The sequence below is a fragment of the Talpa occidentalis genome, unplaced genomic scaffold (genome assembly GCF_014898055.3).
Source record: "Talpa occidentalis isolate TD23 unplaced genomic scaffold, MPIMG_talOcc4v2.1 talOcc4.6, whole genome shotgun sequence".
In the NCBI taxonomy this organism is placed as follows: Eukaryota; Metazoa; Chordata; class Mammalia; order Eulipotyphla; family Talpidae; genus Talpa; species Talpa occidentalis.
Genome location: NW_023604972.1, coordinates 22,342,496 through 22,359,144, shown reverse-complemented (window position 1 = coordinate 22,359,144; position 16,649 = coordinate 22,342,496).

Genomic DNA, 16,649 nt, shown 5'->3' with positions numbered 1-16,649 from the left:
AATAAATCTTAAAAAAAAAAAAGGGAAATGCTGAAAAATACATGCTGTAATATCCCATTTATCTGAAGTTCAAAATGAATCAATAGTATCAAAATATATATATATAACTCATTCCATTCCAATTAGTAACATTTGAGGAGAGCAGCATAGAAATATGGAGAAAACATTGTCTTTAGACCGATTTTTTTTTTTTTTATTTTTTAAAACACATTTTTTTTTTTTATTTATAGAGGCATGTTTTTATTTATTTATTTATTTGTTTGTTTGTTTTGTTTATACATGCACTGGGTACAGTCAGAAGCGCGGGAGGGCGAGAGAATTCACCAGAGCCAGAGCGGGGAGCAGAGCAGGCAGAAGGACCGAAGTACACTGCTGAGGGGAGCAGCGGGCGGCAGGAGAGGTCCGCGCGCCATGTGGGACCCTCCTCCGGTGGCCGGGGAGCAGCTGGGGATCGAACCGCTGCGCCGCAGAGGTCGCCGGCAGCTTCGCAACCCAGCGCTCAACCGCTGCGCCACCGGGGAGGCCCTTAGAACGATTTTTTTTAAATGACTGGACACAAACAAAACATGAGAGAATAAATATAAGTGACTAAAAAACTTCTGAAAAAATTATCCTGCATCATTGATCACTAGATAAATTTCAATTTTAAAAAGTTTCTTTGCCTGTCAAATCATTTAGTCATTCATTCAACAAGTAAATATTAAATACATACTATGTTCAAAAAACCATTCATAATTTGAAGCTTCACTAGTAAATAAAGCAGACACAAATCCCACCATCTTGGAGATTTCATGCTAGTGTGAAAGGGAAACAATTTAAAAATATGTAAAATATATAGTATGCCATGTGGTCATAAATGATATCAAATAATAATAAAGTCAGGGAGTGGAAGCATTAGTGAGGGAGAGTGGGTACTGCTCTATTTAATGGGGTGACCAGATATGAGTAATTAACCAAGATTGGGGAGTGAGCCAGGTAGGAATCTGGGAAAAGGGCCTCTCAGTAGAGATGCCAGAAAGTGCAAAGGTCCTGAGGCCAATCATGGCTGTTATATTCAAGTAATAGCAGGGAGGATGAATGTCTAGAATAGAATGAGCAAGAGAGCGAGTGCTAGGAGTGAGCTGAGAGAAAGGGGGTGGAGACCAGGTGGTAAGATCCTGTAAGTCATTATAAGAACTTTAGTTTTAAGTTGGAATAAAATGGGAGTTAGGGGAAGGTTTGGGGAGAGGTTGATGTAATATAATGTATCAGTTTGTTAGGCCTGCCATAATAGACTGTCACAGACTGGGTGGTTCACACAACAGAACCTTATTTTCCCATAGTTCTGGAGGCTTGAAGTCCAAGACCAAGATGTCAGCTGGTTTGGTTTCTTGTAAAGCCACAGTCCCTGGTTTGCAGAGCGCCATCTTCTCATTGTGTCCCGTGTGCATTACTTTTTTTTTTTTTTTTAAGATTTATTTATTTATGCGGACAAGAACTGGGGTACAGGCCAGAGGTGCAGGGTGGGTGAGAGGACCCATCAGAGACAGAATGGGAAACAGAACAGGCAGACTGACTGAAGTACACTGCTGAGGGGAGCAGCGGGCGAGTCAGGAGAGGTCTGCTGCGCCATGTGGGTAGCTCCATGGCCAGGGATCGAACTCAGGCTGCAGAGGCCATAGGCAGCTTCACAGCACTGTGCTTAACCCCTTATACCACCAGGGAGGCGCTGTGTGTATTGCTTTTATCAAGACACCAATCAGACTGGATTAGTCCCTCCCTACCCCAAGTGTCATTTTAACTTAATAATCTCTTTTAAGGGCCCTTTCTCCAAACCAGTCACATTCTGAGGTACTGGGCATTAGGACTTCAGCACATGAATGGGGGTGTGGTAGGGGGGAGGATTTGGAGTTCTCTTCCAATAGGTTTTCAGATAAAACTATATCCCCTTGTGACTACGAGCTCAAGAAAGACCCTAAATCAGAGGCAGCCAGGCAAGCTGTGCCTAGATTCTTGACTCCAGAAATTGTAAGATAATAAAGTGCATTTGAGTAAGAGGTGATTTTTTGCTAAGCAATACACCCAGCACCTAAAATAGTGTTTTGTAAATATTAGTTGCATGAATCACAAATATGTAGATATATGCAGAGGCAAAGAAAGAAAATATCCCAAATCACTGATTGTGATTGTCTCTGGTTAGACTTGGAGGAACATTTGTGATCTTTTTAAAGTATTTCTCATTCTACATTGTTCTGGCACTTTATTATGAAATATCACACAAAGACAAAAAATTGCATAAATGACTAGCTTGATAGAGAATTACAAAATCAACAGTTATTACCAAGTAGGTTGAGGAATAGATTATTGCCTGTACCCCATTATTATGAGATTCCTTTGTAAGTGTTCTTTCTGCATATTCTCCCCCAATCCATGTATTATTCTTTTAAATTCATGCTTCCTTTTACCTTTTTTATTGTGGCAAAATACACATAGAATAAAATATACTATTTAATCATTTTTGAGTGTATAGGTCATCAACATTTGGTGCATTCACCTTGCTCTGCACCCATTCTCAGCAATGAACCCAGTGGTACCCCCACCAACTGTTCATTCCTCTTTCCCTCTTCCCTAGCTACCACACTTCTACTTTCTGTCTCCATGATTCTGATGGCTAGGGACCTCCCTCAGAAAAGTGGACTAATACAGTATTTGTCCTTTTAATAATTACTTTTTAAATTAAAAAAAAATCTATTAGCCTTTAAAAAGTAAAACTGAACTCATAAAAACCAGTTCAACTTGGTTTCATCCCCATGAGACACAGCAATAAACACTTGGAACATGATTTAATCAACACACAGATTGTCCCAACATGACAGGACTTAACAATGTCTTGGCACAGACATATTTTTAGTATGTTACTATCACTTCCAAGTTTTCTCAAACCGTATTGTGTGAGAGTGGAGCAGAAACCACAGAACAGGGGAAAGGGTAAGGATGCCAAAATATCATGGTGTCTGCCACCTCACCCCAAATGACCCTTGATCTGGAAATATTCATAATAGAACAAGAACTACAGTAGGACTATTAATAATTATACCAGCTGTCATTTATTAAACACTTGCTGTGGGCTAGGTCCCATTTTAAGCACTTTATAGGTTTTAACTCATTCAATCCTTGCAGCACCTTTGTTAGACATAACCATTATCCTCATTTTGCAGATGAGGAAATTGAGGGACAGAGTTGAGTAACTTGCTCAAGATCACACAGGTTGTAGGAAGCCAAGCAGGTTTCCAAGCTGGCCAGTCTGGCTCATTGCTCATTGCTCTTGCTCTAACCAGGGGTTCTCAAATGTGGATACATACTCACCAGAAGCCCAGGAGGACTTGCTGACTATTGACTGCTATGGCCACCCAGCAGGAGAGGTTGTTCCCATTTTATAAGTGAGGATTTAAAAGTCAACAAGGGTAAGGGCCTTTCTGGTGGCCTAGGCATTAAGTCTTAGCACTATCACCACTGTGGCCTGAGTTTGATCCCTGGGCCAGTTAACTAACCCACGTGGTGCAGCAGACCTCTCCTGTCTCACCTGCCCCTCCACTCAGCAGTGTATTTCAGTAGATCTGCCTGTTCTGCTTTCTACTTTTGTCTCTGGTGACTCCTCTTATCCTCCCTACCCCACCTCTGGCCTACACCCCAGTTCTTCTATGCATAAATTAATAAATAAATCTTAAAAAGAGGAGAGTCAACAAGATAAAGCACACAGAGCAGGAGGTGATGTAGTCTGTGTTCAAGACCAGCTTTGTGAATGCAAAAGCATTTCTCCTTAGGCCTGGTGATCACTGGGTACTTCTTCAAGGTAATAGTTAGTAAATATCTGTCTATTATCTATTTTAGTGGAGGTAGAAGAAGTGGATTTTCTATGAATAGAGTTACAAACACTACCCACACATAGATTAATGTTCAAAAAAATAAATGAATGCCCTGCCTTGCACACAACCTAACATTTAAACCACTGTAGCTGGGCCTTTCATTTTACATTATTCCAGCCACTTTTAAGCGGGTTGCATTTGGTCATTCACAATCATGAAGGACAACTTAATGGATATAGTTTCAGTCTTGTTCAACACACGTTTTCAGGTTGGCAGAATATTGCCTTCTTTCCTGAGGATCTTTTCCTCCCTTCTGCAATCTTTTACCATTTATCAACCCAGACTAATGCTAAGAAAAACAAATGAAGGGTTTAATTTTTGGACTTTCAGCTGGTTCTAGCAATCATCTTTATTTTACTATTGGCTCATTAGTCTCAGAGTTGGTGGGATCCGTACTTGGGCTACTGGCAACCAGAGAAGAGTTTTGCTTACCTTTCAGGATCACTGTCTACTTTGGCAAGATAGGGACCAATTTATAATTGTACTGATACGTAAAGAGTAGTATATGGAGACCTGGGTGAGTGGATGCGCTATTTTCTACTTTGTTACCAATGCTGTCGTGGTCTTCATTGTTGGCAACCCAACAAAAACCCACCTTGCCAACAGGACCCTGCTGCAGTTCGGTTATTGCAAGCCCAGCAATATCATGTGGAATAATGAGACCCTTCCCCAGCCCAGGGTTGTGATGGAGGGGAGAAGAGGTGGAGTCTCATAGTTTCAAATCAGTCTTGCCAAGTGTGGAGTAATGATTGGTCTAGAGATGTACATGTGACCAAGGTGGCCAAAGAGAGAGAGAAGGAGTATTGCTGGGGCTTCTGAGGAAGATTTTCTTCCATGGTGAAGGCAGGGAAAGCTGTTTCACTTATTCTTTCTCAATGCAAATCTTTTTTATAGCTTTTGTTTCATTTACAAAACATTTTTTTCTTTTTTTTTTAAAGATTTATTTATTTGTTTGTTTGTTTGTACATGCACTGGGTACAGTCAGAGGTGCGGGAGGGTGAGAGAATTCACCAGAGCCAGAGCAGGGAGCAGAGCAGGCAGAAGGACCGAGGTACACTGCTGAGAGGAGCAGTGGGCGGCAGGAGAGGTCTGCGCGCCATGTGGGACCCTCCTCCGGTGGCCGGGGAGCAGCCAGGGATCGAACTGGTGCTGCAGAGGCTGCGGGCAGCTTCACAGCCCAGCGCTCAACCACTGCGCCACCGGGGAGGCCCCATTTACAAAACATTTTTAAGAATAGTATAAAGTATTGCCCAATCCTCTTAGTGAGAGTTGAACCAAATGTTAGAACTGGTCTTTGCAAAAGAATAGAATGTCTGGTATTCTATAGCTTTGGCCCCCATAACAGTTGCCCAAGATGGGGCAGGAATTGGAATGATGGGTGTCAACTCCTGGGGACAAAAATCACCTGGCTGACAGCCATCTCTCTGCCTACTAGCTGGTCTCTGGACCTTGGCCCAGTTATCTGATGTGAGAATCGCAATTGCTATATGTTCTACAGCTAAATTACATATAAAGACTCCGATAGCCTTACAGTTTAAATAACTTCCTACAACTTCCGAACCATTAAGAATTTAATGGAACTGGTGCAGAACAAATCTGTAGGTAAATCCCTATCTATAGATAAGTTTTCTGGATTATAGGGAAAACTGTGGGCTACATCCAGGCCCTTGCTACTGTTAAATGGCTGCTATAGTCTCATAACTTTATTGAGAAAATAAAGCAAGAATTATAGTATCAACTTTGGCCTGGAATTCATGTCAACCCTGCCTAAGACTTTCAGGGGATACAGGGGAGTCTGGCTTCAAATCTCCAAGTTCTTGAAACACAGCAACTCACTTTCTTTGGTTTATATATTTACCTTATAACCTTGGGGCCTGCAAGTGGAGTTAATGGTCTGTAAATGGCTGAGTCCAGAGACAGTGCAAAGAAACCCTTCTTTGCTAATATTCAGAAAGGGAACTTCATAGACAGAGCTTGTCAAAGTGTCACCCCAAAATCAAAGAACTAGACTTCCATTGTCCTCATGAAAATACTGAGTTGTTTTACAACTTATGACCCAAAATTATTTCTGGACTTTCAGCTTGTTCTGGCAATCAACTTTATATTATATTATATTATATTATATTATATTATATTATATTATATTATATTATATTATATTATATTATATTATATTATATTATATTATATTATATTATATTATATTATATTATGTGTTTCTCTTTTTTAAATTTAATCTTCATTCAAAGCTTTCTGCTTTGTATCCCTGCCAGCCAAGTTTGAGTTTTGCTTACTATAGTTTGACAAATGAAAGCAATAGCTATACAGAATAACTTTTTTGAATCAAAGACACTTCTCTATCCTCCAGCATCCCCAGGAGATAGTGCCTTTCCCTGATTTGAGAATATATGTTCTGGCCTCAAATAATCCTATTCCTTGTACTTTCAACCCATAGTGAGTTTTTCACTTTTATATATGATCAAGATATATAGTGTGAAGTAGAAATTCTATTGTATGTGGGCTTCTGTTACCTGGGTAAGGAAACATGAGCAAAGGAAAGAGATCTTTTATTATATCTATCACACTGACAACTCCATCTCTACTTCGATCATATTTCCTTATTATTATTCCCTCACACTCCCCAACTGACATGAGTTATTAGCTATAAATTGGTGTATTTTGCTTTTATTACACTTTCCTTAAATTACTAACCTTACTGCTTGTTCTATGAATTTTTCATTTAATATGAAGATGCTATGATTTCTATTAAATTGAAATATTGAATGGAGTATCTAATATATGCCTATTACAGGTAGAATTGTGCCTCCCCCCAAAAAAAAATGTATGTTACATTCCCAACCTCCATACCTGTGAGTGTGATCTTATTTGGAAATAAGTTCTTTGTAGATGTAACCAAGTGAAGAGAAGGTCAAATGGGAGTAGGATGGACCCTAGACCAATGACTGGTGTCCTTATGAGAAGAGAGAACTTTGGAATCAGAGAACAGAGACGCACAGGGAGAGCACTCAGAGAAGCCCAGGTGGAGATTTTGAGGCACTGCAGCTACAAGCCGCGGAACACCAAGATGGTGGGCGAACACCAGAAACTGGGAGAAACAGAGAAGGATTTTCCCCCTAGAAACTTTACAGAGTGTGGTCCTGCTAACCATACATTTTACCCTTCTAAGCTTCTAGAACTGTGAGACCACAAATCTCGGTTGTTTGAAGCCATCCAGGTGTACAGAAAGACACATCTTCCTGTGGGTGGGCCCCTGAGTGAATGGAATATTCCTGGCTGTGGTTCAGAGGGACTGAGGTCCAGTTCCTGGGCCACATCAGGATCTGCAGCCAGACTGAGGTTGGCAGGCCTTCTACGAGGAAATGAGTGGGTATTTCTCCTGCTGGGCATTGGCAAATGGTGCTGGTGGCAGGACCTAGACTAAATGGGTTGCAGCTGTGTCCACAGAAGGAAAGGGATGTTTCGGCCAGGCCCACGGTCAGTGAGCCTGCCACCTGGACAAAGGCCTGCCTTCTCTGAAAGACTCCTGAGTCTCAGGCTTCACTAGGGTCTCGCAGTTTCCTACTTGGATCCCATGACACTCCCAAAAATGCACTTCTGTCCATGATCACTGCCAAATTATTATTGCTGAGGGGGCATTCACATAAGGTCTTCCTATTCCACCATCTTGATGATGTCCTCCAAGATTTCCTTATAGGATCTATATTGTTTTATTTTTTTCTTTTTTTTAAACAATATTTGCTTCCCCCCCCCATATTGAGTCCCCATAGAATTTCCTTCCCCAAGGTGATTTTCTTTACATGTAAATCCTTAATCCTTCTTGAATTAATATTTGTCTCTTTTTTAAGATGGAGTCCAATTTTTTTTTCAATGAATATCCTTTCCCCACTGATGTGAACTACCCTCATTGTGACATATTAAATTCAAATTCTCACATGCACGGATCCATTCTGGATTCTCTGTTCATTTCTACTGATTTTGTTTGTTTTGTTTTTGTTTATTCTGTCTGATTTGCTAATCACAGCCTCTAATTTCGTCCCTCAGCAGTCTTCTTTAGCATATTTTTTGGTTGTTTATATTTAGTATTCATTCTTCTCTACAAATATGAAGACTCATGGTCTCAGGGGAGCAACCTGATTCACATGACCAGGGTCAGAAGCCAGTTTTGCCTCTCCTTTCTGAGCCATCAAAGACCACACATCTTATTTTTATACCCCCTTCCATGATGAAGACCTTGATTGCTCCCAGGGAGTTCAGACTCTCACAGCAGAAAAGGTCTGAATACTTCTCTTGCAAGAGACAGTAGAGAGGTTACTTTCAATGCCAAGGAGATAATTTGTACTCCCAGGGTGAACAAAGGAACACCTCTTACAAGAGCAGCAGAAAAGAAAACATATATACACACATTTTTAATCTCTGCTATATCATATTAAGGAAATTGGATTTTATCCAATGTAGGTATTTATCCATTTAAAAGCTTTAAGTGGAAGAGTCACAGGGTCAGCTTGGCAGTAGTGAGAAAGATTGAATAGAAGGGGGAGAAATTTGGAGGCCCATTGAAGGTACTTCTACAACAGACCAGGCAAAGATGACAAATACCTGAAATGAGACAATTGCCAGGACCATAAAGAGGACATGTTTGAAAACACTTAACTGCTATAGCTGACAGTATCCATGATCAGTTTGGTGCTGAATCCATTAAGAATCCAGGATGACTGCCTGATGTCGGGCCTGGGTGGTAAAGTTGATGGTAGTGTAGCTAAAACACAGAAACACAGGAGGAGCAGACTTAGATGGCAGTGTAGGCAATGAGATTAATTTGGGGCAAGTTGAATTTGAAGGTCTGTGAGTCAGTCGAGTGGCAATACATGATTGGCATGAAGTGTTAAGTTTAGAGCTGAGGGAAGAGCAAAACTGGACAATTCGTTTTGAGAATCATCCAGCTATTTTTGGTGGTAAAAGCCACCGGGGAGGAGAGCGGAGAATGGAACATTAAACAGCATCAACCTTAACCAGAAATGGAAGAATTAGCACCAGCCAGAGGTTCTGAGATGAGTCATTTAAGAAGCAGAAAGTGGTAACTCAGAAAGTAACAGAAAAGAGGTTCACAAAGAAGGACGTGGTCAGTGTGCTGAAGGCAGCAGAGAGGCCTCAGAAGTATCTAGTGGTAATTATGAAATGGTGAAGTTGGATAGAGCAATTTCATTTGAGTTGGGGGAAAAGAAATTAGGTTTTAAATATAAGGTGACGCCCGCCCCCCAGGAGGAGACCAGCACCAGCACACAGCCCCGGGCCGCCCGGTAAGCTTGCGCTGAAAAGGGGCGCGCTGGAAAAGCAGACGCGGAGCGGGAGCGGGGTCGGGATCTCGTGGAAAAGCAGTGCGGTTGAAAAGAAAACGCGGATCCGGACCACAGCTGCCCAGGTCCCCGCGCCTGCGACCTAGGCTTGCGGAACCAGGCGCCCAGTGAGCAGGAACCAGGCGCCCAGGCACAGGAGCGGGGTTCAAAAGGCGCCATTCCCGCGCCACTGAACTGGGCTACAGCCCGCGTCCTGGAACTGAGGGCTTTGGAACTGAGACCCGGGGCACGAAATTCGGGGCGTGGGTTCTCCACGACGGTGGGGCACAAGGCAGACACAGCACCCCAAAGCCGTTGAGGTTTACCCTACCATTCCCGCTCTGTTCCCTGTCCCACCGGGTGGAAAAATCAGCTCCCCAAGGGCTCTAGGAGAGATCTCTGGCGCCACCTAGCGACTTGAACCAGCAGAGGCTCCTGGAGGAGCCAGTGGCCAGCTGGGGAGTTAGCCCACGCCGGGCCCCTTCCGACCAGTAGTCTGAGCCCACAGGGGGAACAAGCACCCACAGCCGGGGCAGACCAGGCGCGCAGAAGAGTGTGCCTGAGACCGGACGCACAGGGAGTGTGTCCCGCATCGCCATTTTAGAACAGGGACATTTCTTCAGTAAAGACTACCTGCAGAAGGCTTCCTCAGGAGCCAGAGGTGAGTGGGGGAAGTTCGCCCACGCCAGACCCCCTCTGGCCTGCAGTCCAAGCCCAGAGGAGGAGCAGGAACCCACCGCCGGGGCAGACCAGGCGCACAGGGGAGTGTGTCCCCACATCGGCATTTTAGAACAGGGACCTTTCTCCAGTAAAGTCTGCTTGAAACTGACATATGGCTCCTGGAGGAACCAGAGGGGAGCAGAGAAGCTCACCCAAGATGCCGGCCAGTCCCAACAACACAGTGTCCCAACGCATACGACAAATTAGAAAACAGACAGTAGGGAGTAGAAGAACCACACGCAACCTAGCAACTCCCCGGGGAAAAAGCACACCACAAAAAGAAAACCAGCCCCCAGATAGCAACGACAGTAACTTGGAAGAACTTCTGAGCCTTCCAGAAAGAGAATTTAAAATTGCCATGATTAAAAAAGTTATAGAAGTCATAAAGGAAAACAATGATCAGAAGAAGGAAATTGAGTCCCTAAAGAGGGAAAACAATGGTCAGAAGAATGAAATTGAGTCCCTAAAGAGGGAAGTAAAAGAAATGCAGGAGACCAAAGAATTAATGGAAGAACTAAAGAATTCTGGGAAAAGCAATGAAAGCAGAATAGATGAAATGGAAGAACGAATAAGTTCTCTTGAAGACACAGAAATAAAAAGAACCAAAACAGAAAAGGAAAGAGAAGTACGAAGGAAAAAGAATGAAGAAAGACTTCGGGAACTATCTGACTCCATGAGGAAAGGAAATATAAGAGTTATAGGAATACCAGAAGGAGAGGAGAGAGATGTAGGAACGGAGAAAATATTCAAAGAGATAATTGAAGAGAACTTCCCAAATGTGAAGAAGGAGTTGAAAATTGATACAGAAGAAGCAAGAAGAACACCAAACTTCCACGACGAAAGGAAAAATACAGCAAGACACATAATAGTAAAGCTCCCAAGAATCCAGGACAAGGAAAAAATAATGAAGCTGGCAAGAGGGAAGAAACAGATAACATTCAAAGGAAAGCCAATCAGGCTGACATCAGACTTCTCTGAAGAAACACTATGGGCAAGGAGAGAGTGGAGGGACATAGTCAACAGACTCCAGGAAAACAGATGCCAACCAAGAATACTCTATCCCGCAAAGCTCTCCTTCCTCTTTGAAGAAAGAGTATGGACCTTCCCAGACAAACAGAAACTCCGGAATTTCATTACAACTAAACCCCCACTCCAAAAAATTCTACAAGGAGTCCTAAAGCCAGAACCTCAGAGGGGCGAATAACAATGAAAGAAGGCCAAAAAAAAAAAAAGTTATTAAAAGAATAATTAAATAAAATCAAAGGAAAGACAAACACAAAGGCAAATACAGATGCTAACATATCAATATTAACTCTAAATGTAAATGGAATAAACTCTTCAATAAAAAGACACAGAGTTGCAGCCTGGATTAAGAAACAAAACCCAACCTTTTGCTGTCTCCAGGAAACACATTTAGCTACAAAAGATAAAAATAGGCTCAAAGTTAAAGGATGGAAAACAATCCTACAAGCAAATGGACCAAAAAAGAAAGCAGGAACAGCTATACTTATATCAGATAAAACAGATTTCAAACTCAAAAAGATAAAAAGAGACCCCAATGGTCACTACATTATGATCAAGGGGACAATACTTCAAGAAGAAATAACACTCATTAACATATACTCACCAAACGAAGGAGCACCAAAATATATCAGACAACTGTTGTCCTCTCTGAAAACAGACATCGGAGAAAACACATACGTAGTGGGAGACTTCAACACACCACTATCAACAATGGATAGATCAACAAGACAAAAAATAAGTAAAGAAACCAAAGCTCTAAATAAGGACCTAGAGCATTTGGGCTTAACAGACATCTATAGAACACTAAACCTCAAAAAAACTGAGTACACATTTTTCTCAAGCGCACACGGATCATTCTCCAGGATCGATCACATACTGGGGCACAAGACAAATATCAACAGATACACCAAGATTGAAATCATATCAACCATCTTTTCTGACCATGAAGGCATCAAACTAGAAATAAACCATAAAAAGAAGGCAAGGAACTTTCCTACCTCATGGAGATTAAGAACCACACTACTGGAAGACCACTGGACTAATGAGGAGATCAAAGAAGAAATTAAAAAATTCTTTGAATTGAACGACAAGGAAGACACCAATATCCTAAATGTATGGGATGCAGCAAAAGCAGTAATAAGAGGAAAATATATAGCAATAGAAGCTCACATCAAGAAACAAGAAAGAACTCAAAGAAACAACCTAATCTCGAAGCTCAAAGATCTAGAAAAAGAACAACAAAAAAACCCCAAAACCAGTAGAAGAAAAGAAATAATAAGGCAGAAATAAATGAAACTGAAACTAAAAAAACAATCCAAAAGATCAATGAAACCAAGAGCTGGTTCTTTGAAAAAATAAATAAAATAGACAAACCCCTAGCCAGGCTCACAAAGGAAAAAAGGGAGAAAGCACAAATAAACAGGATCATCAATGAAAGAGGAGAAATCACAACGGACACAGCAGAAATCAAAAGAATAATCAGTAACTACTATGAAGAGTTATATGGAAACAAGTTTAACAATCTAGAGGAGATGGACAAATTCCTACAACTCTACAATCACCCAAAGCTAGATAAAGAAGAAATAGAACACCTAAACAGACCAATTACAAGCAGCGAAATTGAAATGGTAATCAAAAATCTCCCCAAAAACAAAAGCCCAGGACCTGATGGATTTACAAATGAATTCTACCAAACATTCAGAGACGAATTAGTGCCTATCCTTCACAAACTCTTCCAAAAAATTGAGAAGGAAGGGACAATACCAAACACGTTCTATGAAGCCAACATTACACTAATACCAAAACCGAACAAGGACAACACAAAAAAGGAAAACTACAGGCCAATCTCCCTAATGAACACTGATGCAAAAATCCTCAATAAAATTTTAGCTATCAGAATCCAACAATGTATCCATAAGATAATTCACCACGACCAAGTAGGATTCATTCCTGGAACACAAGGATGGTTTAACATCCGAAAATCAATCAACGTTATCCAACACATCAACAAAAAGAAATATAAAAACCATATGATAATATCAATAGATGCTGAGAAAGCTTTCGACAAAGTGCAACACCCATTCATGATAAAAGCCCTTGAAATTCTTGGGATACAAGGAACATACCTCAACATCATAAAGGCCATCTATGACAAGCCAACAGCCAGTATTATTCTCAATGGTGAAAAGCTGAAAGCAATTCCATTAAGATCTGGAACAAGACAAGGATGTCCACTCTCACCACTGCTTTTCAATATAATACTGGAAGTCCTAGCCAGAGCAATAAGACAAGAGAAAGACATCCAAGGAATCCAAATAGGAAAAGAAGAAGTCAAACTATCACTATTTGCAGATGATATGATAATATACATAGAGAACCCCAAAAACTCCACAGAAAAACTAATTCAACTCATCAATCAGTTCAGTAAAGTGGCAGGATACAAAATCAACACGCAAAAGTCAGTAGCCTTCCTATACACAAACAAAAAATCTGAAGAAGAAGAAATCAAAAAAACCATCCCTTTTTTTATTGAAACAAAAAAAATCCAATATTTGGGAATAAATCTAACAAAAGAGGTAAAGGACCTATACAAAGAAAACTATAAAACACTGTTAAAAGAAATAGAAGAAGACACAAAGAAATGGAAAGACATCCCCTGCTCATGGATTGGAAGAATAAACATTATTAAAATGGCCATCCTACCAAAAGCAATGTACAGATTCAATGCTATTCCAATCAAAATTTCAATGTCCTTCTTCAAAGAAATAGAACAATTATTGATGAAATTCATATGGAATCACAAAAAACCTCAAATAGCCAAAGCTCTCCTGAAAAAAAAAGAAGGGAATGGAGGCATCACACTCCCAGACTTCAAACTATACTACAAAGCCATAATCATCAAAACTGCATGGTATTGGAATAAGAACAGACATACAGACCAATGGAATCAAATAGAAAATCCAGAAATAAACCCACAGATTTATGGTCAACTAATCTTTGACAAAGGAGCAAAGACTATGCATTGGAGCAAAGAGAGTTTGTTCAATAAATGGTGCTGGGAAAACTGGGTCGCTACATGCAAAAGAATGAAGCTTGACCACTACCTCACACCATACACAAAAATCAACTCAAAATGGATTAAAGAACTAGACATAAGACCTGAAACCATAAAATATATAGAAGGAAATATAGGCGAAACGCTACGTGATTTGCACATAAAAGACATCTTTACAGACACATCACCCAAAGCAGTGATAGTGAAGGCAAAGATCAACAGCTGGGACTACATCAAATTAAAGAGCTTCTGCACAGCAAAAGAGACAATAACAAAAACAAAGAGAAACCCCACCAACTGGGAGAACATTTTTGCACCCAACACTAATGATAAAGGACTGATCACAAAAATCTGCAAAGAGCTGATGAGACTTAACAACAACAAAGAAAATAATCCAGTCAAAAAATGGGCAGAAGAGCTAAAAAGAAACTTCTCTGAAGAGGAAATGCGATTGGCCAACAGGCATATGAAAAAATGTTCAACATCACTTGTCATCAGGGAAAAGCAAATCAAAACTAACATGAGATACCATCTTACGCCAGTGAGAATGGCACATATTAAAAAAACTAGCAACAACAAATGTTGGCGAGGGTGTGGAGAAAAAGGAACTCTCCTGCACTGCTGGTGGGAGTGCAAACTGGTCCAACCACTATGGAGAGCTGTGTGGAGATTTCTGGGCCTACTAAACATAGAGCTTCCATAGGATCCAGCAATTCCACTCCTAGGTATTTACCCAAAGGACACAGAAACATCAATTCCAAAAAGCACCTGCACCCCTATGTTTATAGCAGCACTGTTTACAATAGCTAAGCTTTGGAAACAACCCAAATGCCCAAAAATAGATGACTGGATCAAGAAGATGTGGTACATATATACCATGGAATATTACTCAGCATTCAAAAAAGATAAACACATGCAATTTGCAGCAACATGGATGGCGCTGGAAGGGATCATGCTCAGCGAAATAAGCCAGAAAGAAAAAGAAAAATACTGGATGGTCTCATTCATAGCAGGAATCTAGAAAACTTAAATAAGGGACCAGGAAAATGAATATAAGAAAGTGAAAATCAAAATCAACAAAAAACTATGAACCAGAGACACTTTTTGGGGGGTGGGGGGCGGGAGGGGAAGGATTGGGGTCAGAATGGGGCGTTTGCAATTGTATGGGGGAATATAAAAATAAAATTTATTATTTAAAAAAAAAACAAAAACAAAAATTATACTAAACTCTCCATGATAAACTCAACCATATGTTGCCAAAAAGGTGCTTATTTATACCTGAGAAATAAATATTCAAATGAAAAAAAAAAATAAAGGAAATTTATTAAATTGAAACAATGTTAATTAAGGACCTTAACATTGACAAACAAGTTTATTTACTACTTATAAAAAAAAATAAATAAATAAATAAATATAAGGTGACATCAAAGAGGAAGGAAACATGCCAGATATTTCCCCCTTTGTCTCTCCAAATCCACGTACTACCATTAGCCTCTCAACTTTCCATCCCTGATATATAGTCATATTAACCAATTACCATATTCTATTCAGTTTGGCTAATGGTGAACCCTGGGAAGAGATAGGAAGGAAGAAGAGACCCTATTAGTTCTGCTGCATTCACTCAACCAAAGGACAACTTTCCCAGGTGAGGTTAGGTAATCCCTCCTTCCAGCCTCCTCTCAGGTGTCGGAGAGGCAACAACTCTACAGTCCCAGTCTTTCTAACACCACATGCATTTCCCTACATCCTGTCCATACCTTTGGTTATAGCCCTTTATTAACTTTTCTCAAATTATCCTAATTTGAGCATATCAGCCATGTTCTGCTGGAACCCTGAATGACACAGAGAGGAAGCTTGACTATTAAGAGTGGGCAGAAGGACGCAAAGACCAGACTTTGTCATGGCCTTTTTCATTGTTTTTTTAAGGGTTTAAGAGGTTAGGATATATTGACAAGCTGTTGAACTCCTAACAACAGGGACTATTTCAAAGAAGATTTATTTATTTATGCTGTGATATCCCAGTTCTTGTGTGCAGGGAGCTGAAGAAAGAGGCAGAGTTCTTTGCTGGTCTCTGCAATTGATAACATTACAAGTGGGCTCACCACCTTGCTCAAGTCATTGTAGAAACTGTGTTTCCAGTTTGACCAACACAGTCCACTTGCCAGGTTTGCCCATGGCTGTGCTGGTAAGTGTTGGTCTGAGCGACAAGCTGATGGAAAAGTAGACATAGCAGTGAAAGTAGGAGAAAGAACAAAGGTCAAGACTTCAACAAACCCAGGTACACCTCTGTGCACCAAAGCAGTCAAACAAAGTCGTTGGTGTTTTCTTAAACTTTGCAAAGCTCTGTTTGATGCAGCCTTGCTCGCCTTGCCAAACCCCTCTCTTGTATCTCTTCCGGTCACTGATTCAACTGCTCAGCTCTGCCTTGAGGGCTCCTCTCCCTTTCTCAAGTAGCATAAACCCTGTTCATCCCTGAAGCCGAATCATGACCTTTCCACCACCTGCAATCTGGCACACTGCATGACTCTTGCCCCAACACAGGCCTTCTCGTCTTAGATGTCATCCTTAACGCCACTTCCTCTGCAGGCTGAC